Source organism: Poecile atricapillus, chromosome 16 (genome assembly GCF_030490865.1).
Source record: "Poecile atricapillus isolate bPoeAtr1 chromosome 16, bPoeAtr1.hap1, whole genome shotgun sequence".
NCBI lineage: Eukaryota > Metazoa > Chordata > Aves > Passeriformes > Paridae > Poecile > Poecile atricapillus.
This window is the reverse complement of record NC_081264.1, coordinates 1,526,020-1,549,310: the sequence shown is the minus strand read 5'-3', so window position 1 is coordinate 1,549,310 and position 23,291 is coordinate 1,526,020. Positions and strand designations below refer to the sequence as shown.

Genomic DNA, 23,291 nt, shown 5'->3' with positions numbered 1-23,291 from the left:
ACAGGGGAGAATCTGTCCCCACACTCAGCAGCATGTGAATTAGCACCACGAGAAAACTCACATTCCAGCACAGGAAAACATTCCAGAAAAGGAAAACTCACATTCCAGCACAGGAAAACATTCTAGAAAAGGAAAACTCACATTCCAGCACGGGAAAACATTCCAGAAAAGGAAAACTCACATTCCAGCACAGGAAAACATTCTAGAAAAGGAAAACTCACATTCCAGCACGGGAAAACATTCCAGAAAAGGAAAACTCACATTCCAGAAAAGGAAAACTCACATTCCAGAAAAGGAAAACTCACATTCCAGCACAGGAAAACATTCTAGAAAAGGAAAACTCACATTCCAACACAGGAAAACATTCTAGAAAAGGAAAACTCACATTCCAGCACAGGAAAACATTCCAGAAAAGGAAAACTCACATTCCAGCGCGGGAAAACATTCCAGAAAAGGAAAACTCACATTCCAGAAAAGGAAAACTCACATTCCAGAAAAGGAAAACTCACATTCCAGCACAGGAAAACATTCTAGAAAAGGAAAACTCACATTCCAACACAGGAAAACATTCTAGAAAAGGAAAACTCACATTCCAGCACAGGAAAACATTCCAGAAAAGGAAAACTCACATTCCAGCACGGGAAAACATTTCAGAAAAGGAAAACTCACATTCCAGCATGGGAAAACATTACAGAAAAGGAAAACTCACATTCCAGCACAGGAAAACATTCCAGAAAAGGAAATCTCACATTCCAGCACGGGAAAACATTTCAGAAAAGGAAAACTCACATGCCAGCATGGGAAAACTCACACTCTAGCACAGAAAAATTCACATTCTAGCACAGGAGAACATTCCAGAAAAGGAAATATCACATTCCAGCACGGGAAAACTCACACTCTAGCACAGAAAAACTCACATTCTAGTACAGGAAATCTCATATTCTAGCAGAGGAAACCTCTGGCTTGGGCAGACTGTGCTGGTTCCATTAAGTTTGGGAAGTGGCTCAGCCACACGCTCACATTTCCAGGTCCCAGGCCTGCCCTGTGCTCTGGCTGTGTCCTGCAGGGTGGCCCTGCTGTAAATCCTGTCCCTGTTTGTGTCCCTCCATGGTACAGAACGTTCTGGCTGCCCAGGGGGAGCAGAGCTGGCACTGAACGTGCCCTGGACTTTTGCTGCTCTCTGACCCTTCAGGCACCACCCAAAAATGAACTTTCCTCTTCATCAGGAGCAGCATCCAACGCCTGGAGCACGGCGAGGGATCAGCGCCGCGGGGAGCTGGGTTCACACCCGAGCACACACAGCGAGCACAGCCTCTGCCAAAAGCTTTTGTGAATTCCTGCTTCTTGGAGTGGAGGAGAACCAGCTTTGAGTGTGGTGATCCCCAATGTGGAGGCTAGCTTTGGAGCAAGCTGCAGGCCCCATGGCCTGCCAGCCCTGCCTGAGAAGCCAGCCTGGGAATTTCATGGGAGGATTCCAAACAATCCTCAAAGACAGAAAACAGCCTGCAGGTGCTGTTTGTCTGTTCCCGTGTTTTCCTTGCAGGAGAAAGTCAGGGGGTGGTGAACCCCACTGACCAATGATGGTAATGTAGTACTTTACTGACCAATAAGAGTTTCCTTTCTGTACTTCCCATGAACTAGTCTATATAACATGGCTAAAGCAATAAACTAGAGATTCTCTCCTGTTCTGAGTCCCTTGAGAGTCCGTGTCATTCTTCCTGCCGTTCCCAATTAGAACAACACCCCAAAGGCCCTGCAGCACGAGCAGCACGTGGCACCTCCCAATATTCCCACCACTGCAGGATTCCCAAAGGATTCTCTGCAGGAACGTTCCTGCCAAGCCAAGCTGACTCCAGCCCCGTGTCCTTATTCTCCTCCCCAGCATATGGGTCACAGATGCTCAGCTCTTTGTGGCTCTGTTCCCCATGTCACCGACTGCAAGCAAGGGAACTCGGGGAAAAAACCTTGGCACATCCTATTAATACACAAGGTGAGGAGAATTCGTGACCCAGAAGAGGATCTATCATTTGCTGGCAAAGCCTTTAAAACGACTCATCCTCCTCATGTAGCTCTTCTCTAAGAATAGAGCAGTGCTGAAAACAAGAGCTGTCAATCTGCTTTTCCTGCTTTTCCTGCTGGAAATTTGAAATCCAGAAGGGTGGATCCCAAAGCATGGCTCCACTGCAGGGACAGGGAGTGAGATCCACAGGAAAAGCTGATGGGAAAGATGCTTTTAGTGACAATAAAGAGCATTTTTGGACCATGTGCTGAGAGCCATCAAACCACACCTAACTGCAAAGTGACTGGAATTTATTTTTGAGGGAGTCTTTTAATATTTGACATCAGGAATTTCTATGATGGTGCTGAAGAAAACATTTCCAGTCATAAAGAAGTGCCACTTGTGATGAGAGTGTTTAATTTCCATTCTGTCTGTTTGGTGTTTATCTCCACAAACAGCATTGTTCATTCACCCCATGTTACACTGGTTTGGGTTTTTTTTCCCCCTGAAACATTTTTTCTTGAACAATAAAATGTCTGATAAGGGGGACAAAAAAAAATTAATAATGGCATGATTTCACTCTAGCACAGTGTTGCCCTTGAAGAACAAGAATAAACCTTCCTCTCATAATTTTGCCATCAAGCAACCCAAATCATTACAAGAAAAAACACACTGTCCTCACACAGAAAGAATATGTTAATTATATTACTTCACCTAAGAATGTTGCTGCTTTTATTACTTTGCAAATATCACCAGACTAAATCAAGTTGTTTTCTCTGTGCCTGGCTGGCTCCATTTATTTTTTTTTTTTTATTTTTTTTTTATTTTTTTTTGGAAATGTGTGAGATCTCAACCACCTCAGAAGCACAAAAAACCGACGACATTCCAGATAATTACCCTGCCTCCAAATGAATCTGAGATGCTCCTGTGCAAATGGAGCTTTCCAGGCTCCTTGCAGAAAGCTGAGCTCCTGCAGTGCTGCCAATTTAACCCATCCTGTGTGCCCCGATCCTGAGGATGCTGAAGCACCCCTGAACCTTCCCCTCCTGCCTTCCCCTGGCCCTGGCTGCAGCTCCAGCTCAGGATTTGCCTCCTGGGCTCCATCTGCTTTGAAACATCCCTGTTATGAATCTATCTATCTGCTCTAATCCTTGAGCTGCCTCCTTCGACTCTTCGCCATTTCTGTCTTAATTTAAGCCAACAGAGGGAAACTGGTGTGAAAAAGAAAATAAAAAGTTATATATAGACAGGCACCCACTTGGCTAGGCAAGCACTAAATAATGCAGTAATATGGTGATTACATGACTGCTGGGCTTGGAGACACTTTTTCTGGGGAAATTGAGATACCAAAGGTGGGGTCTCTGTTTGAAAGCAGATATTCTGTCCTCCCAAAATACCAGGTGCATTTTCAAGCGGCTGCCAGAGAACAAGAGGGAGCTGCATTGCCCTGGGCTCCCCAGGCCTTTTTAAAGCCTTGGTTTATGCTTTGCTGGTCACTGTCAGCCTGAGAAGTTCTCACTCTTCAATTTCAGCAGTGGGAAGTGTTCTGCTCACTCTGCAAGGAGGTGGTGAGAAATATCAGCAGCTCCCAAAAAACACATTTGCAAATTATGATCTGGCTCTAGTACAGCTCAGGCACAGCAACACTTCTTGTTGCAGTCCATTTAGCATGACACTGCAAGCTGGAGGAAAACAGGCCTTGCAAGTTCATTATCATCAGGTTCCAGCTAAAAAATATTTGGAACAGATCCTGAAATAATTACAAGAGCATGTGAATAATATTACAATTAACAGGAGCAGGCTGCAGAAGGGTTTCTTTGCTGCTCACCTCCAGAAGAAGAGATATGAGCCTTTTCTAAAAAACAGCATCAGCCTTCAAAATCTGCCTGATGATGTTATGAGAAATTAAATCTGAGATTCTCATTTAGGCATCACTAAAGCAAATATATACATCCCTCTCTGTAGGTGGAAGTCTCTGTCTCATTGCCAGTGGTGACATTTCTCCAGTGCTTCCTATTCCATCTATCTTGACATTGCTCATTGCTCTGGAGATGACTGGCACCTAAAACACAGCCCAGTTCATCTCACTGAATTTTACCCTTTCATTCATTGCACAGCATTGTTTAATGAAATCTGAACTATTTTTTGAATTTTTTTTTTTTTTAGCAAAACCATGAGTGATGAAATCTTATTGGAGCCTCAGCAGTGCCACGCGTGGTGGTGAATGCTGAGCAGCGAGGAGCTGAGCAGGAGAACGAGACTTTGCTTTTCACTCCTGCTTGATTTCCACCTGAGAGCATTCTGAGCATTCTCAGGCTGTGTTTGGCCCTGTTTGGGGGTGCACAAATCCTCCCAGCACCCAAAAACTGAGCTGCAAACTCAGCCCAGGCGGGGCAGGTCGTGCAGAGCCACGGAGAGCTCAGGATGCTCTTCAGGATATCTCTGGAGAGCGGCACCAGTGCGGTGAAAAGGATGGAAATCAGCTCCAGACCCAGCCCACCACACTCAGAATTCCTGCAAAATTCTTCAAAACCTTGCACAGGCTCCCCAACAGGATGGGAGGCCACTGGCTTTGGCCTTCTAAATGTTCTCTGCAGAGGGAAGCAGTAACAGAGCTCAGAGCTGTGATGTATCCTCTCAGAAAATCCTAACAATTAAAGCTACACTGGGAAGTTTTACTAATTTTTAAAAAATTTATCAGTTCACCACACAATCCATCACTTAAAGACTTAAATCCCCTGGCAAGAAATCGATGCAGCATGAGTCCTGACCTTGAACACATCAATTCCTCCTGAGGAACAGAAGAAATAGGGATAATACTTAAATAATTCCAGTGCTGTGGTGCACTTTTCGAGGTAGGAGCCCTTGTCATGAATCCCATAATTAAAGAACAGGAATCCTTGCTCTGCCTGGCCTTGTCCATGCACAAAGCAAGAGAGAACAGAATATTCAGGCAGCAATTCCAGCCTCAGACAGGAGCTGGGGCTGGCCAGGGGTTTGTGCCTTGAGCTCCAACAGCAGCACAAACGCTCTGGCTTCAACAGGAAGGGTCAGGCTGGGGTGTCTGAGTCTCCTGTGCTGAACTCCTCGTTGCCAGGGTATTTTATGTCTTAATTCCATGTACAGCCTTAGGGAGAGCAGCTACCTCCAGTGCTTGCCTTACCCACGGCAAAAGTAAATGCCAAGGAGGCTGAGTGCCACGATCCAGCTGCCTGAAATGCTGTGATTTGAAATAAATTACCTGGCTGCCATCCACAGAGGCAGGGGAGGGTGGCCCTGCCCCCAGTCTGGGTTTTTGGGTGTGTGTTTTTTGCTAAATGGGGATGGGGAAGGGGCAGGGACGCCAGACTGGGAGGTTTGTGTTGCAGAGGCGCAACACTTGAGGCCAAATTTGCAAACTTGTAAGTGCAAATATGACTGGGGGGGAAAGAAGGAAAATCTTATTTCCAGTAAGGCTGAGAGATGGCAAGGGGAGTGTGCTGGAGGAAGGAGCTGGGACTGGACTTCAGAGGATGTGCAGCTGCTCAGTCTGGCAGCATGAGCAGCTCCAGGACCCCTGTCTCACACTCCTCTCTGAGTGTTCACACCTTCTCCACAGGCGCTACCCTCTGCAGGAAGTCTCGAGTTCCCTAAGTAATGGAGTTTTTATTAGTGGAAAGTAACTCCAACAACTTCATTACGATTTTTTCCCCCATCTCTGCCAATTACCTCTCGTGCAGATTCCTTGAGTCTCCTCCAGAGCTGTTAAAAGAATCCTGCCATTTGCCGCTGTTGTTGTGATTGTGCACTGGTGATAAACATTCCAGGAGTATTTTATAAATTGTGACACTGGAAGGTAATTTTCTACACTGTGGCTGAGATAAAAGGCAATGATGGCTATAATGTATTTCCCTAAGTAAATATAAATCATAGCAATTGTTTTGGAACTTGCCTTCTCTGTTTCCTGGTTTCTGTTTACCAACTCCTGTAGCAAAATTCTGTTTTTGTTTGGATTAAACCTCTAGAAGAGGCCCCATCACAGCAAGTTAATTCTCTCATAGGTTCCCTGCATCGTGGTGGATTTTTGGAAAATAGGAAATTAATATTATTTAATTTCTTATTTTTTTTAACACAAGGGTAAACAGTAGTCCTGTCCTAGTGAAGAAAACAAAGTTATCCCAGACAGAATTTGGGATACCTTCCAACATTTTAAAAAAGCTATTTATGAATTTAAATGGAGCCCCTCAATATATGCAATTGCCAAGATGAAAAGTTATGGCAGGGGAGATGTCTCAGACATTCCCTTTCATTTCTGCCCTCATCTCAGGGCACTGGATGGGTTTCTTTTTCCCTCAAAGACAGAAATTAATATCACACACATACAATAATGGAAACAAGAACTAGGATATGAACTGGAGACATTTTGGCCTCCAAACAATAACTTCTCTGGACGAACTCAACGCCTTTGTCTGAGGCAATAGAACATTTCTATCTATAGAGGGTAATCATAGCCTCCAGCACAAACCATAACTGACGTTATGTTTGAGCTGGGAGAGGACACAGCACAAAGGTGGGCCCAGAAAATTACATTACTGCAATGCACTGCTTAGTGTGAGCTTGGAGACAATGGAGCAAACTGTACATGTGGTTGGAGCTGTTTTCTGACACTCAAAACTCCTGCAGACGAGGTAGGATTGGTGTTTTGTTCCTGGTGCTCATTTCCTCCCCTGGCCTCCCGTCCCTGCTCTCAGGGACCCGCTACTGCAAAAAATGCTGCCTGAAATAAAAGTTCTAACAGCTAATGCCAGTTTGGGCTGAACTTGAACACAGGTTCAATACAAGCCCTTTTAAATTGTTATTTTTTACGTATAATTTTCTTTTTTTAGAGCGATCTGAAGGGCTGGGGCGCCGTGGCTGCCCCTGGCACTGTCCTGAGCTGGCTCCTTTCCTCAGCCACAGGGATGCTGCTCCTGCTCCTGCCCGGTTCTGCCTCTGCCCCGTGCCAAAACCACATTTGTGATGCCCTGTTCCCCTGGCCAGGGCAGTGTTGGGGTCAGGGTGCTCTGTATCCCTGCAGGAATATCCCTGCGCTCTCAGGAGCTGAGGGTTCCTCCTGTCCTCCCTCCTCCTGCGCTGCCAGAGAAAGCTCCTCCAGCACGGCTGTGCTCCTTGTGAGGGCTGTGGGGGCTTCATCCCAGTGTTCCCTCTTCCACATTCCCATTGTTCCCTGTTCCACATTTCCAGTGTTCCCTATTCAACATTCCCAGTGTTCCCTCTTCCATATTTCCAGTGTTCCCTGTTATACATTCCCAGTGTTCCCTGTTCCACATTCCCAGTGTTCCCTGTTCCACATTCCCAGTGTTCCCTGTTATACATTCCCATTGTTCCCTGTTCCATATTCCCAGTGTTCCCTGTCCCACATTCCCAGTGTTCCCTGTCCCACATTCCCAGTGTTCCTGTCCCACATTCCCAGTGTTCCCTGTTCCACATTCCCAGTGCTCCTGTTCCACATTTCCAGTGTTCCCTGTTATACATTTCCAGTGTTCCCTGTTCCATATTCCCAGTGTTCCCTGTTACACATTCCCAGTGTTCCCTGTTCCACATTCCCAGTGTTCCCTGTTCCACATTCCCATTGTTCCCTGTCCCACATTCCCAGTGTTCCTGTCCCACATTCCCAGTGTTCCCTGTTCCACATTCCCAGTGCTCCTGTTCCACATTTCCAGTGTTCCCTGTTCCACATTCCCAGTGCTCCTGTTCCACATTCCCAGTGTTCCCTGTTCCACATTCCCAGTGTTCCCTGTCCCACATTTCCAGTGTTCCCTGTCCCACATTTCCAGTGTTCCCTGTTCCATATTCCCAGTGTTCCCTGTTCCACATTTCCAGTGTTCCCTGTTATACATTCCCAGTGTTCCCTGTTATACATTCCCAGTGTTCCCTGTTCCACATTCCCAGTGTTCCCTGTTCCATATTCCCAGTGTTCCCTGTTCCACATTCCCAGTGTTCCCTGTCCCACATTCCCAGTGTTCCCTGTCCCACATTCCCAGTGTTCCCTGTTATACATTCCCAGTGTTCCCTGTTCCACATTCCCAGTGCTCCTGTTCCATATTTCCAGTGTTCCCTGTTCCACATTCCCAGTGTTCCTGTCCCACATTCCCAGTGTTCCCTGTTCCATATTCCCAGTGTTCCCTGTTCCACATTCCCAGTGTTCCCTGTCCCACATTCCCAGTGTTCCCTGTTCCACATTCCCAGTGTTCCTGTCCCACATTCCCAGTGTTCCCTGTCCCACATTTCCAGTGTTCCCTGTTCCACATTCCCAGTGTTCCTGTCCCACATTCCCAGTGTTCCCTGTTCCACATTCCCAGTGTTCCCTGTTCCACATTTCCAGTGCTCCTGTTCCATATTTCCAGTGTTCCCTGTCCCACATTCCCAGTGTTCCCTGTTCCATATTTCCAGTGTTCCCTGTCCCACATTCCCAGTGTTCCCTGTTCCACATTCCCAGTGCTCCTGTTCCACATTTCCAGTGTTCCCTGTTCCACATTTCCAGTGTTCCCTGTTCCACATTCCCAGTGTTCCCTGTTCCACATTCCCAGTGTTCCCTGTTCCACATTTCCAGTGTTCCCTGTTCCACATTCCCAGTGTTCCCTGTCCCACATTCCCAGTGTTCCCTGTCCCACATTCCCAGTGTTCCCTGTTATACATTCCCAGTGTTCCCTGTCCCACATTCCCAGTGTTCCCTGTCCCACATTCCCAGTGTTCCCTGTCCCACATTCCCAGTGTTCCCTGTTCCACATTCCCAGTGTTCCCTGTCCCACATTCCCAGTGTTCCCTGTTATACATTCCCAGTGTTCCCTGTTCCACATTCCCAGTGCTCCTGTTCCATATTTCCAGTGTTCCCTGTTCCACATTCCCAGTGTTCCTGTCCCACATTCCCAGTGTTCCCTGTTCCATATTCCCAGTGTTCCCTGTTCCACATTCCCAGTGTTCCCTGTCCCACATTCCCAGTGTTCCCTGTTCCACATTCCCAGTGTTCCTGTCCCACATTCCCAGTGTTCCCTGTCCCACATTTCCAGTGTTCCCTGTTCCACATTCCCAGTGCTCCTGTTCCACATTCCCAGTGTTCCTTGTTCCACATTTCCAGTGTTCATTCCTTCAGTGTTCCATATTTCCAGTGTTCATTCCTTCAGTGTTCCATATTTCCAGATGTGCTGGCTGAGGATGAGCAGACATTTCCAGTGTTCCCTGTTCCATTCCCAGTGTTCCCTGTTACACATTCCCAGTGTTCCCTGTTCCATTTCCAGTGTTCCCTGTTCCATTTCCAGTGTTCCCTGTTCCATTTCCAGTGTTCCCTGTCACATTTCCAGTGTTCCCTGTTCCATTTCCAGTGTTCCCTGTTTCACATTTCCAGTGTTTCCTGTTCCATTTCCAGTGTTCCCTGTTCCATTTCCAGTGTTCCCTGTTTCACATTTCCAGTGTTCCTGTTACATTTCCAGTGTTCCCTGTTCCATTCCCAGTGCTCCCTGTTCCATTTCCAGTGCTCCCTGTTCCATTTCCAGTGTTCCCTGTTCCATTTCCAGTGTTCCCTGTTCCATTTCCAGTGTTCCCTGTCACATTTCCAGTGCTCCTGTTCCCAGATGTGCTGGCTGAGGATGAGCAGACACATTTTTCTCTCCAGAGCATCAGCAGTGTTTTCCCAGCCAGCCCCACCATCCAGGCTGGAATTAATTCTGAGTTTTGGGGAAAGGTGAAAGGGAATCTGCCCCAAATTCAGATTTCTCCAGCCTCTCTCCCCAGCCCTTCCTCTGCTGCCTGCTGGAATCCAGCTGACAGCAGCAAACAATTCAGATGTGAGCACAGCCCTGCCTTAAACCATCCGTGCCAAATTTCCTGACCATGACTGAAGGAGGGTGACGAGGCCACCGCTGTAAATCCTGCTCCAGACTGACTCTCAAGTCACCATTCCCAGCTGCTTAAGCCAGAACTTTTCCAGGGTTGAGATTTTGGCCATTTCCCAGATTTCAGGATTCAGATTTTCCTCTCAGTAAGGTCAAAGGAAACATAGATGGTTTCTATCGAGTGTGATATTCAAATAAAGGTTCAAATTCCCTTCACAAATGAAATTTATCTGGAAAACATGTTCAAAATATTGTGACATTTGCAAAGTTTGGGGCACATTTTCCCCTCAATAAAGCGTGCCTGAAACACATGTGGGTCTGTGATTTGGCATGTTTTAAACTCCACCAAAAATTCCCTCTATAAATATCTATGACAAATACAACTGGTACAGTCAGACCTTTGTGGGAAGGTCTAATAAATTGTTAAACTTAAAGGTTTTTGTGTCATCATCTCAGTTACCTTTTCATGAACTCATGAGCTCATAGACACCTCCAAGGAAATCAAAGTCATTTCCTTCTGTCTGTTAACAGGAGCAGGGAAGGAGGAATGGAAGAAAATTTTTCAAAATCCTTTTTTTTTTTTTTTTAATTCCCAAACAAAATGAAAAAAAAAAAATCGATTTTTTCAATTGAAATTCTGATTCTTAAGGATCTCATTTGTGTCCCTCCTCCTCTCTTTGCTCCTCCGAGCCCGCTCAATAAATCTGCAAGCGGTGGAAAGATGAAACAAAAGCAATAAGGTTAAAAAAAATGGAGGCAGGGAGCTGCAGGGCAGAGAGCTTGAAGAGCTTTCAAATGTAAGATTATTTCAGCACAAATTGGCTGGAGAGTGGGTGGACTTTTCACCTTTGTAGAGCATCAGGAATAAGAAATTAAAAGGATTCTCTCTCGGCTGCCATAAAGCCCAAGGATCGTCCAGGAAAGACCCCTCGGCATCCATAAAACTCCCAGGTTTTTCCAGGAAACGGCCAAGGTGACTTTTGAACTTCTCCCATGGAGAAAAATGCCAGCAGCAGAGTCATTTACACCTGACTTCAACTACCGAAACTAACAGGAAGAAGGCAGCAAAGATAATTTCTCCTGGTGTGAATCATGACTGAATCATTCTGAATCGAAATCCTGAGAGAGAAAAAAAAGAAATTTCTGATTTTTCTCTGGCCTCCCAGGAGCCCACACAAAGCAGCTGACTTTGTCCTGAGAAGTGTATGCAAAGCATCTAGGACAGAACATGTGTTTTTTTTTTTTCCCTAAATATCAAGGAAAATAAAGTTTGCCAAGGAGAAATACACCAAGTCCTTTTAACTTATTCAGATTTTGTCACACTATTTTTTGAAGCACTTTCCCTCATCCAAATTACATAGGAAAACCTGAAAAATTGTATATTAGCCAAGTGAGAATGCTCCTTTTTCTTCCACTTAAAAATAACTTCCCAGAATGAGATGTATTCCATTTTCTGGTAAAACATCTACTATTTGAAAAGGTTAGGCTCAAAACAAAATTCCTCAACATAACTGAAATGTTAAGCCTTTTTTTTTATTTTTTTATTTTAATCAGTATGCTGTACACTGCCACCAAAAATAAACATTCTTTTTCAGAAACCAAGAAAACTCCTAGGAAGTAGAAAAGCCACTTTATACACAATCCTGCTTTAGGAGGAACAGAATTAAAATCTTTTTTCCCCCAAGAGCCTTCATTTTCTGATGCTGCAAATCCAGCAGTTCCCCAATTTTCCTCCTTTTTTTTCCAAAAATAAATAGGAGAGGATCGGACCTGGATTTCTATCATACAAAACAAACCTCAGAAATGTAATTCTATTTACAGGGGGAGGCATCAGCAGCCCTCTGCTCGCAGGATTTGTAGCTGAGTGCCACTGCTCTCACAAACATTGGGATTTCCTCAGTGCCACAAGGAAACTCCTCTGGCCCAGCCTTAAATACTGAACAAATCACGACCTCCCAGTCCTTCAGAGGTGCTGCCCATCCCCTGGAAATTCAACTGAGATTTGGGAAAAACTCCACCTGATGCTGCCCATCCCCTGGAAATTCAACTGAGATTTGGGAAAAAACTCCACCTGATGCTGCCCATCCCCTGGAAATTCAACTGAGATTTGGGAAAAACCTCTGCCTGATGCTGCCCATCCCCTGGAAATTCAACTGAGATTTGGGAAAAACCTCAGCCTGATGCTGCCCATCCCCTGGAAATTCAACTGAGATTTGTGAAAAACTCCACCTGATGCTGCCCATCCCCTGGAAATTCAACTGAGATTTGTGAAAAACTCCACCTGATGCTGCCCATCCCCTGGAAATTCAGCTGAGATTTGTGAAAAAACTCCACCTGATGCTGCCCATCCCCTGGAAATTCAACTGAGATTTGTGAAAAACTCCACCTGATGCTGACCATCCCCTGGAAATTCAACTGAGATTTGGGAAAAACCTCTCCCTGATGCTGCCCATCCCCTGGAAATTCAACTGAGATTTGGAAAAAACTCCACCTGATGCTGCCCATCCCCTGGAAATTCAGCTGAGATTTGTGAAAAACTCCACCTGATGCTGCCCATCCCCTGGAAATTCAGCTGAGATTTGTGAAAAACTCCACCTGATGCTGCCCATCCCCTGGAAATTCAACTGAGATTTGGGAAAAACTCCACCTGATGCTGCCCATCCCCTGGAAATTCAGCTGAGATTTGTGAAAAACTCCACCTGATGCTGCCCATCCCCTGGAAATTCAGCTGAGATTTGTGAAAAACTCCACCTGATGCTGCCCATCCCCTGGAAATTCAACTGAGATTTGGGAAAAACCTCTGCCTGATGCTGCCCATCCCCTGGAAATTCAGCTGAGATTTGGGAAAAAACTCCACCTGATGCTGCCCATCCCCTGGAAATTCAGCTGAGATTTGGGAAAAAACTCCACCTGATGCTGCCCATCCCCTGGAAATTCAATTGAGATTTGTGAAAAACCTCTGCCTGATGCTGCCCATCCCCTGGAAATTCAATTGAGATTTGGGAAAAAACTCCACCTGATGCTGCCCATCCCCTGGAAATTCAATTGAGATTTGTGAAAAACTCCACCTGATGCTGCCCATCCCCTGGAAATTCAACTGAGATTTGCGAAAAACTCCACCTGATGCTGCCCATCCCCTGGAAATTCAACTGAGATTTGGGAAAAAACTCCACCTGATGCTGCCCATCCCCTGGAAATTCAGCTGAGATTTGGGAAAAAACTCCACCTGATGCTGCCCATCCCCTGGAAATTCACCTGAGATTTGTGAAAAACTCCACCTGATGCTGCCCATCCCCTGGAAATTCAGCTGAGATTTGTGAAAAACTCCACCTGATGCTGCCCATCCCCTGGAAATTCAACTGAGATTTGTGAAAAAACTCCACCTGATGCTGCCCATCCCCTGGAAATTCAGCTGAGATTTGTGAAAAACCTCTGCCTGATGCTGCCCATCCCCTGGAAATTCAACTGAGATTTGGGAAAAACCTCTGCCTGATGCTGCCCATCCCCTGGAAATTCAGCTGAGATTTGGGAAAAACTCCACCTGATGCTGCCCATCCCCTGGAAATTCAGCTGAGATTTGTGAAAAACTCCACCTGATGCTGCCCATCCCCTGGAAATTCAACTGAGATTTGTGAAAAACCTCCACCTGATGCTGCCCATCCCCTGGAAATTCAACTGAAATTTGTGAAAAACCTCTGCCTGATGCTGCCCATCCCCTGGAAATTCAGCTGAGATTTGTGAAAAAACTCCACCTGATGCTGCCCATCCCCTGGAAATTCAGCTGAGATTTGGGAAAAAACTCCACCTGATGCTGCCCATCCCCTGGAAATTCAACTGAGATTTGGGAAAAACCTCTGCCTGATGCTGCCCATCCCCTGGAAATTCAACTGAGATTTGGGAAAAACCTCTGCCTGATGCTGCCCATCCCCTGGAAATTCAACTGAGATTTGGGAAAAAACCTCTGCCTGATGCTGCCCATCCCCTGGAAATTCAACTGAGATTTGGGAAAAACCTCTGCCTGATGCTGCCCATCCCCTGGAAATTCAACTGAGATTTGGGAAAAAACTCCACCTGATGCTGCCCATCCCCTGGAAATTCAACTGAGATTTGGGAAAAAACTCCACCTGATGCTGGATCCAAAGCTGATGCTGGTTTGAGCCAGGATTTTCTAAGCAAAGTGAGGAAGAATGGGGTGAAAATGCCAAGTTTTGAAGCTGGAGGTTCACGAGAACAGCTCTCAGGCAGATCTCGTAAGAGACCTGACAAAATCAAACCTTATTATTGCTATTAAACTAATATCTAACCTAATAAATACCCGTGGGAAACTCTTCCAAACCAACTCTTCCTAAGAACAGAATCCTATAAAAGTAAAAACCAGTTTGTTCTCATGAGAAAAAAAAAATCCTAAAGCTGTGACATTTACTCACACTTTTAAAAACGATCCTAAATCACTGAAAAATAGATACAAACAAATCAATATCAAAGAAACACCAGCACATAAAGATCTATAATATACTGACCAAAGTGACCAGTTGCTGACCAATTAAACACAATTCTTTTATAAAAACCTCTATATTTAAGTATAAAAATAACCCCAAACCTCCTTTCACTACAGACAAGTATGTAGAGATATCTCATCTCTAACATAGTTTACATATATGCAATTTTATATTTATATGTATAATTTATATATATAATTTGTAATATATATAAATATATACTTATACCTATATCTATATATTCATATATATAATTTTTATATATACATTTTTATATTTATATGTATAATTTATATCTATAATTTGTAATATATATAAATATATATTTATATATTTATACCTATATCTATATATTCATATATATACATTTTTATATATATACAGTTTTATATTTATATGTATAATTTATATATAAAATTTATATTATATAAATATATATTTATATAAAATATATATTTATATATTTATATCTATCTATATATTCATGTATATACATTTTTATATATATACAGTTTTATATTTATATGTATAATTTATATATATAATTTATAATATATAAATATAAAATTATATATAAATATATATTTATATATTTATATCTATCTATATATTAATATATATACATTTTTAGATAAATACAAATTTATATTTATAAGTATAATTTATATATATAGTTTATAATATATAAAAATATATATTTATATATTTTTATCTATATATATACATTCATATATATACATTTATATGCATTCATATATATACATTTATATCTATACAATTTTATAGTTTTATGTATAATTTATACATATAATTTGTAATATATGAAAATATATATTTATATATTTATATCTATCTATATATATTCATATATATTTATATATATATACAATTTTATAATTATATGTATATTTATATATATAGTTTATAATATATATAAATATATATTTATATATTTATATATATCTCTATATATTCTATCTGTAACACAGAAGCAGAACCCAGCACATTTCTGGGAGATTATTTTGCAGTGGGAGTGGCAGAGCTCCACCAGTGTCCCTCCAACCTGGGCAATTCACACCCAGGTTCTATTTCAGCACCAGTTTCCTGCTCATGCTCCTCAAAACAGCCAGCTCTGTATTTTGCTGTATTTTTCTGCATTTTCTGTATTTTTCTGTGTTTTTCTGTATTTTTCTGTGTTTTTCTGTATTTTTCTGTATTATTTTTCTGTAGTATTTTTCTGTAGTATGTTTCTGTATTTTTCTGTATTATTTCTCTATATTTTTCTATATTTTTCTGTATTTTTCTGTATTATTTTTCTGTGTTTTTCTGTATTTTTCTGTATTTTTCTGTATTTTTCTATATTTTTCTGTATTGTTCTATATTATTTTTCTGTATTTTTCTGTAGTATTTTTCTGTATTATTTTTCTGTATTATTTTTCTGTATTATTTTTCTGTATTATTTTTCTGTATTTTTCTGTAGTATTTTTCTGTATTATTTTTCTGTATTTTTCTATATTTTTCTGTATTTTTCTATATTTTTCTGTATTTTTCTGTATTTTTCTGTATTTTTCTGTATTATTTTTCTGTGTTTCTCTGTGTTTTTCCAGCTCCAAACAGAAGCTGTTGGCTGGATTGGCAGGGTAAGGTGCCCAGCTGTGCTGGGGTGAGATGTGTGACTCCATCCTCGTGTGTCTCATTCACCTGGGATGGGGCAGCACAGATAATCCTGGTGCCAGGATTTCATCACTCCTCACCATTTGGATGGAGTCCACCTCTCCTCTCAGGGCCTGAAATGTGTGAAATTCAATTCTTCTCTGCTGAAGTCTTAATTTTGTACCAATTTACTTACAAACCCTGAAAGGGAAATAAAATTTAAAATGTGCAAAAGATTAAAGCGCTCTTGTGCTAATGAGAGCCATCTGTTTGTTTCCTTCCCTTTTAAAGCACTTTCAATAGGTGGAAATGAAAGACTTCAGACACATTTTCATGTCTTGAGCCTCAACAACAACAAAAAATAAAGTCACAGGCTCATCATCTTCAGTCACAAAACTTGGATGAAGGAAATAAACCTCGATGGAGCTCACCAGTCACTTCAGGGACAATTTTAATGTCACCACTGGTGTGGAGATGCCTCTGTCCCACACCAGGACTAATACCCACGTCCAGAATTGTCCTGGTGTCACAGTCTGAGTGCTGCAGTGACACCATTCCCTGCTGTGTCACCACCAGTGCATCCCAGTGACACCATTCCCTGCTGTGTCACCACCAGTGCATCCCAGTGACACCATTCCCTGCTGTGTCACCACCAGTCCATCCCAGTGACACCATCAGTCCATCCCAGTGACACCATTCCCTGCTGTGCCACCACCAGTCCATCCCAGTGACACCATTCCCTGCTGTGTCACCACCAGTCCATCCCAGTGACACCATTCCCTGCTGTGTCACCACCAGTCCATCCCAGTGACACCATTACACCATTCCCTGCTGTGACACCACCAGTCCATCCCAGTGACACCATTCACCAGTCCATCCCAGTGACACCATTCCCTGCTGTGTCACCACCAGTCCATCCCAGTGACACCATTCCCTGCTGTGTCACCACCAGTCCATCCCAGTGACACCATTCCCTGCTGTGCCACCACCAGTCCATCCCAGTGACACCATTCCCTGCTGTGTCACCACCAGTCCATCCCAGTGACACCATTACACCATTCCCTGCTGTGTCACCACCAGTCCATCCCAGTGACACCATTCACCAGTCCATCCCAGTGACACCATTCCCTGCTGTGCCACCACCAGTCCATCCCAGTTTGGTGTGCCCAAAGCACCATAACACACACAAACATGTAAATATCTAAAATATATTTATTATATTTTAATATAATAAATAAATGTCTTTAATAAATTTAATAAATAAATGTCTTTACAAGACATTTCCTTTCCTTCTCAAAAATCTATCACATTCTCTGAAAAAGTTTCATCTCACTTGTCCATATTATCTTGATATTTGGACAGATTTTTCAGGGTAATTTTACCACATCATTATCTTGGATTTTTTCAATATGAGCTGTTGTTTGTATTACCCCACACCAGGCCCTGTCTGAGTGGAAGACGAATCCTCCGAACACCAAAGGATGTCAAACTGGCAATTCACCACCTCCAACAAGTTTTAAATGCCAGCCATCCATGAGACATCTGGATATAAACAGATTTACAGCCCTGCTTGGAGTTGCATCCCAGCAGATAAATGCTTAACATTCAGCCAAAGGTGTCTCTAATCAGATCCACGCTACAAAACCACACAAGTCTCAGCAATCAACTGCTCAAGCAATAAAAAAATGACTGATTTTGGGAGGAGGGGTTATTTCACTGTTAGATCACCTCTTCCAGGCACAATTTAATGAGTGGTGCAGGCACCTGCAGAGCTGCATCCTCCCCGTCTGACCCCTCCTGCTCTGGGTGCTCAAATGGGAGTGAACTGGTTAAATAGCCAGAAAGGCACATTCAGGGAAAAAAAACAGAACAATTTCAAGTGTTTTCTCATTTACAAAGGTTCTTTTCTATCCTTACAGCGTTTTCTAGTTTCAAAAACCACCCCAAATGCAGAGATTAATGAAGATTAGAGATCTCCTAAGAATCCTTGGGTTTTGTAACAACTGTCCCCTACACTCCCTTGTCTGACTGGAGTTCAGGACTACTGACACAAAGTTCTTGATGCATCATAATTAGAGCAGCATCTGTGCTAAATGCCCGTGTGCTGATATTCAGGGAGAGTCACCAGGGTGGGATTTGGAGCCTTTTAGGGCCCATTTCCTACCCAAACCCATTTGGGCAGTACCACGATGCTCTCTAGGGACTGGCAGCACAAGGACATTTTCCAAGGCCTGCACTTTGATGCTGGAAGGAGTCCAGGATTCCTGGACATTGCCTGACACGTGTTTTTCACTTGGCTGCAGCCAGTGTTTGTTAGTGACTCCAAAAAACCCCCCAAACCTCTCCTATGGGTTTGTGCTGAAAGCAAACAGCAAATTTCAGTTTACTTGCAAACATTAATCTTTTGCTTCAGTTTAATCCTATTCAAAGCATTGAAGAGCTAACAGAAAGCTGTGATTTTAGGAATTATGGCTGGAAAAAGTGAGAAAGAAAGCAAAAAGTGCACATGAGAAGTCAGGAGCCCAGGCTGGGCTGCGATGCCCCTTCCCTGAGCCACCAGTGTGAGGGATCCCAGGAGCTGAAGGGAGAATTCTGAAGCATCTTTTGACAAGATCTAAACTCCATAGAGTGGGAAGGAGTTGTAGTTTATTGAAGTGGAGTCCCAAACTAAGATTTGCCTCGGTAGGGTACAGCAAACTCAAAGTGCTGGCTGGGTTTCCAGTGTGAGAGTGACAAGGAAACAAGGAGCTGGAGCAGAAGTCAGATGAACGAAATGACGGCGTTCTTAAAACCCACAGCGCATGAAAATCCACCCAAACACTTCATATTTGCTTTTCACCTCTTGTTTTTTTCTCCCTTTTATTCAACTTGACACAAATGGCTGCCTAATAAATTAGCACAACCTTGATTTGACAAGCTTTTCCCCCGTTGCATTACAATGTCAAGTACCAGGGCCACTGCCTTCAGCACAGCCTTGACCATTTGTCATTTTCTTATAATTAATTACAGCTGTCTCAAGCAAGGCTGTACAGAAATGATAAGACTATTATGCAGCTTTCAACATTCATTGTCTGAGGGATTTGCACTCTCTTCATTGTTCTCCAGGGGGCCATTGTCCAATGGTTTGGGTATAAAATTAATTTTATCGTTAATAGGAATCCAAAGCCCATTTTCTTTCATAACTTAAACTTTTCTTTTCTTCATATTTTGCTAATAGCTTGGATGGTTAGGAAAGCATCACATGCTGGCCTGGGAACGTGCAGTACTCACCCTGTGCTGGGCTGCAGCACCACGGACTTGAGTCACACTCCAGGATCTTCAGCTTGCAGGAAACACTGGGATTCCAGGACTTCCTTCCCATCTGCACCAGAAATTCTTTTCTCCTTTAGGATCCCCAGGTGAGACACACCTAAAGGAAAAAAATAAATAAAAGAGTCTGTGTGGTAAATTCTGTAACCTAAACTTTATGAGTTTCACTTCACAGGTTGCAGCTGGCCATGTCTATGACATTTTTGTGTCATCTCATGAGAGAGATGCCCAAACTTCTGCCAGCTGTGGAGTTAAAGAATGGCAAACAGGACTTTACAAGACATTTCCTTTCCTTCTCAAAAATCTATCACATTCTCTGAAAAAGTTTCATCTCACTTGTCCATATTATCTTGATATTTGGACAGATTTTTCAGGGTAATTTTACCACATCATTATCTTGGATTTCTTCATTATGAGCTGTTGTTTGTATTACAATAACACTTTCCAGGCCCAGCCAAGGCTGAAGCCACCTGAATCAACCCTCCCCAAGAGATCTGCACAAGGCAGGTGAGAGTGAAAATGAAAGAACACCACAGGCTGGGGAAAACATGTCCAGCTGATTGGAAACAGCTTGAGGAGAGGAGCCAAGGCTCTCTGACTTTGTTTCAGTGTTCAGCCACTAATCCAAACACCCGTGACCTTCCCCAAGGAAACACCTGCCAGACAAGATCACCACAAGCATTATCCTGTTTCCTTTCCTTTCTCCTTTCTCCTTTCCTTTCTCCTTTCCTTTCTCCTTTTTCCTTTCTCCTTTCTCCTTTTTCCTTTCCTTTTTCCTTTCCTTTTTCCTTTCCTTTCCTTTCCATTCTTCCTTTCCTTTCCTTTCCTTTCCTTTCCTTTCCTTTCCTTTCCTTTCCTTTCCTTTCCTTTCCTTTCCTTTCCTTTCCTTTCCTTTCCTTTCCTTTCCTTTCCTTTCCTTTCCTTTCCTTTCCTTTCCTTTCCTTTCCTTTCCTTTCCTTTCCTTTCCTTTCCTTTCCCCTCCCCACATTTCCTTTCCCCACATTTCCTTTCCTTTCCTTTCCCCACATTTCCATCCCTTTTTTGTGTGACCTCTGTGTGCCCTGCAGTGAGAGCTGTGGTTCCTTTTCCTGTGATGATGATTTTGGTGCCCTGTGCAGATGTTCTGCCCCTCTCTGCCTCTCCCAGCCGTGTGTGACCCCCTGATCCCCCCATCTCCTTCTCCATGGCCACAACCCTGGATCTGCACGGGGGAAATGTCCCATCCTCCACCACCAAACCTGCCAGGAAGGTTCCTCTCTGGATTCTCTCCAGAGAACCTTCAGGAAGGTTCTTCTCCCCTGGATTTTGAGCTAAGGGCAGGCAGGCTTGAGCTCCACACCTGATTTTCCCAGGAGCTGCCTGCCCTTGGCTCCGCTCCTCAAGGATGAGAAATCCCTGGTGCCTTCCCAAGGGGGTGTGGATGCATCTTCCTCCTCACTGGGCACCCTGAATAAATCAAATTCGGGCTCTTTTCAGGACAATGTTTATTTCCAGATGCGTTTATAAGGCTATAAATACACTTCTATGTGTGTTATAAATAGAGTTTTAAAGATAACACGTTTTAGACATCACTCTCTATTTCTGGAAAGTTTCATTCTAAAAAAGAAATAAATAGAAAAGGGTAAACATTTAGCTAAACTTAACCAGTAACCTCAGGGCAATATTATAATTATTCAACAAAACCATGAAGAGATCAGCATTTATAATTCTCTGCCTGAACAAGTTGTCTTAATTGCATTATAAGACTTCTGGCCAAGCAACACATAACATTTTCCAAGAGAACTTCTAAATACTTCTGGTTTTGTCCCTAAAGCTTCCAATGGAAGTCTTTCCATTTGTGGATGAAAACACAAGCCAAAATGATGCCAAACACTCATTTTTCAATGAGGAAAATATAGCTTTTAGCTAACAAATTATGTTCTCAACTTTTCAACGGGCAAGTTGGGGCATTAAAAAATAAAATCATCATCTTAAATTCATTTTTTTTTTATTTGAAAAGCTGATTCTCCTCCAAAAAATTTATTTCCCAGTAAAAGTTAAGGAGGTGAGAGACCTCTATTAAGGAAGAAGAGATAGGATAGCTACAGACACACTCATAAAAAGGACTTGAAGTCATATCTGTGGCAAATCATTTCTCATTAAGTTGGTCTCCTTGCCCAACTTCCAGGTTTTCTGTGCTACACAAAAGAAAAGGTGGAAGCTCAAGAACTGCCCTGCCAAAGCTCCTTGACCCAAGCCCAGTTTGTTCCAGACATTTTCCACTCCAGACAGGTGGAACTCCCATTTTCCTGGAGTCCTGCTCCCAGCAGTTATTATATTCAGTGGTTATTATATTATTATATTTAGTGGTTATTATATTTGGTGGTTATTATATTTGGTGGTTATTATATTATTATATTTAGTGGTTATTATATTTGGTGGTTATTATATTTGGTGGTTATTATATTACTATATTTGGTGGTTATTATATTATTATATTTGGTGGTTATTATATTACTATATTTGGTGGTTATTATATTATTATATTTGGTGGTTATTATATTACTATATTTGGTGGTTATTGTATTATTATATTCAGTGGTTATTATATTACTATATTTGGTGGTTATTATATTACTGTATTTGGTGGTTATTATATTCAGTGGTTATATTATTATATTCAGTGGTTATTATATTATTATATTTGGTGGTTATTATATTCAGTGGTTATTATATTATTGTATTTGGTGGTTATTATATTACTATATTTGGTGGTTATTATATTACTATATTTGGTGGTTATTATATTCAGTGGTTATTATATTATTATATTTGGTGGTTATTATATTACTATATTTGGTGGTTATTATGTTATTAGATTTGGTGGTTATTATATTACTATATTTGCTGGTTATTATATTATTATATTTGGTGATTATTATATTACTAGATTTGGTGGTTATTATATTATTTATTATATTTGATGGTTATTATATTATTATATTATTATATTTGGTGATTATTATATTACTATATTTGGTGGTTATTATTATATTTGGTGGTTATTATACTATTATATTCAGTGGTTATTATATTATTATATTTGGTGGTTATTATATCATGTTCAGTGGTTTATCTTTTACTCTGAATTGTAAATGCAATTTACTTTTCCCTGGAATTTCCTGGCAAAACTTTCCCTTTGAAAGGCATCAGCCCTTTTCCATGGAAAGTTCTGGCAGCAGAGCAGCGTTTCTCCTGCGTGCCTTTGGATATTTGCTTTATTTCCTAAATCCTCATCCCACCTATTTCCACTGATCTCTCTCTCCCGAGACTTCAGGCACTTTGCATCTCCTTCATTAAACCCTCCTCGTTAATGAATCCATTGTTCTGCCTTGGGAAAGCGAGGGGAGGATCAAAGCAAAACCTGTTTATATTTTTATATTATATTCTATAATTATAATTTTATTTTTATATTATATTTATATTATATATAAATATATTATTTTATATTTATATTTATATTTATATTTATATTTATATTTATATTTATATTTATATTTATATTTATATTTATATTTATATTTATATTTATATTTATATTTATATTTATATTTATATTTTTATCTGGGGCTGTCTCTCCTCCTGCACGTGTTTTTTCTGCGGTATTTACCATGCCCAAGGATCCCTCCACCTTTAAACGAGACACAATTCCAGGGCAGACAGGCATGGTTTACTCCCAGAGACACCTGCTATTATTCAGCATCTCCAAGGACAAGTCATTTCAATTTCAAGGAACAGTTAAGCCTGACACCAAATCAGAGTTGCTAATGGTTACAGAAGCATTTTCACAATGAAGTGCTGCTCTCCTTCACTTGCCAAATTGTTGCTAATTCAACCATTGAAGCAATGCAAGTTTTTATCTTATCCAGCCTGTGAAAATGTCCTGCTAAAAAGAGCTGCACGTCCATCACACACACAAAA

General features: G+C 42.0%; 1 long non-coding RNA gene across 1 annotated transcript in view; it reads right to left on the bottom strand.

Moving 5' to 3' along the window:
- Positions 1 to 23,291, bottom strand: part of LOC131585391 (uncharacterized) — a 74,290-nt gene that overhangs the window by 27,864 nt on the left and 23,135 nt on the right. Inside the window, exon 2 of the long non-coding RNA XR_009278938.1 lies at positions 19,293 to 19,431. This is a non-coding gene — a long non-coding RNA (uncharacterized LOC131585391). The remainder of the gene's footprint in view (positions 1 to 19,292; positions 19,432 to 23,291) is intronic.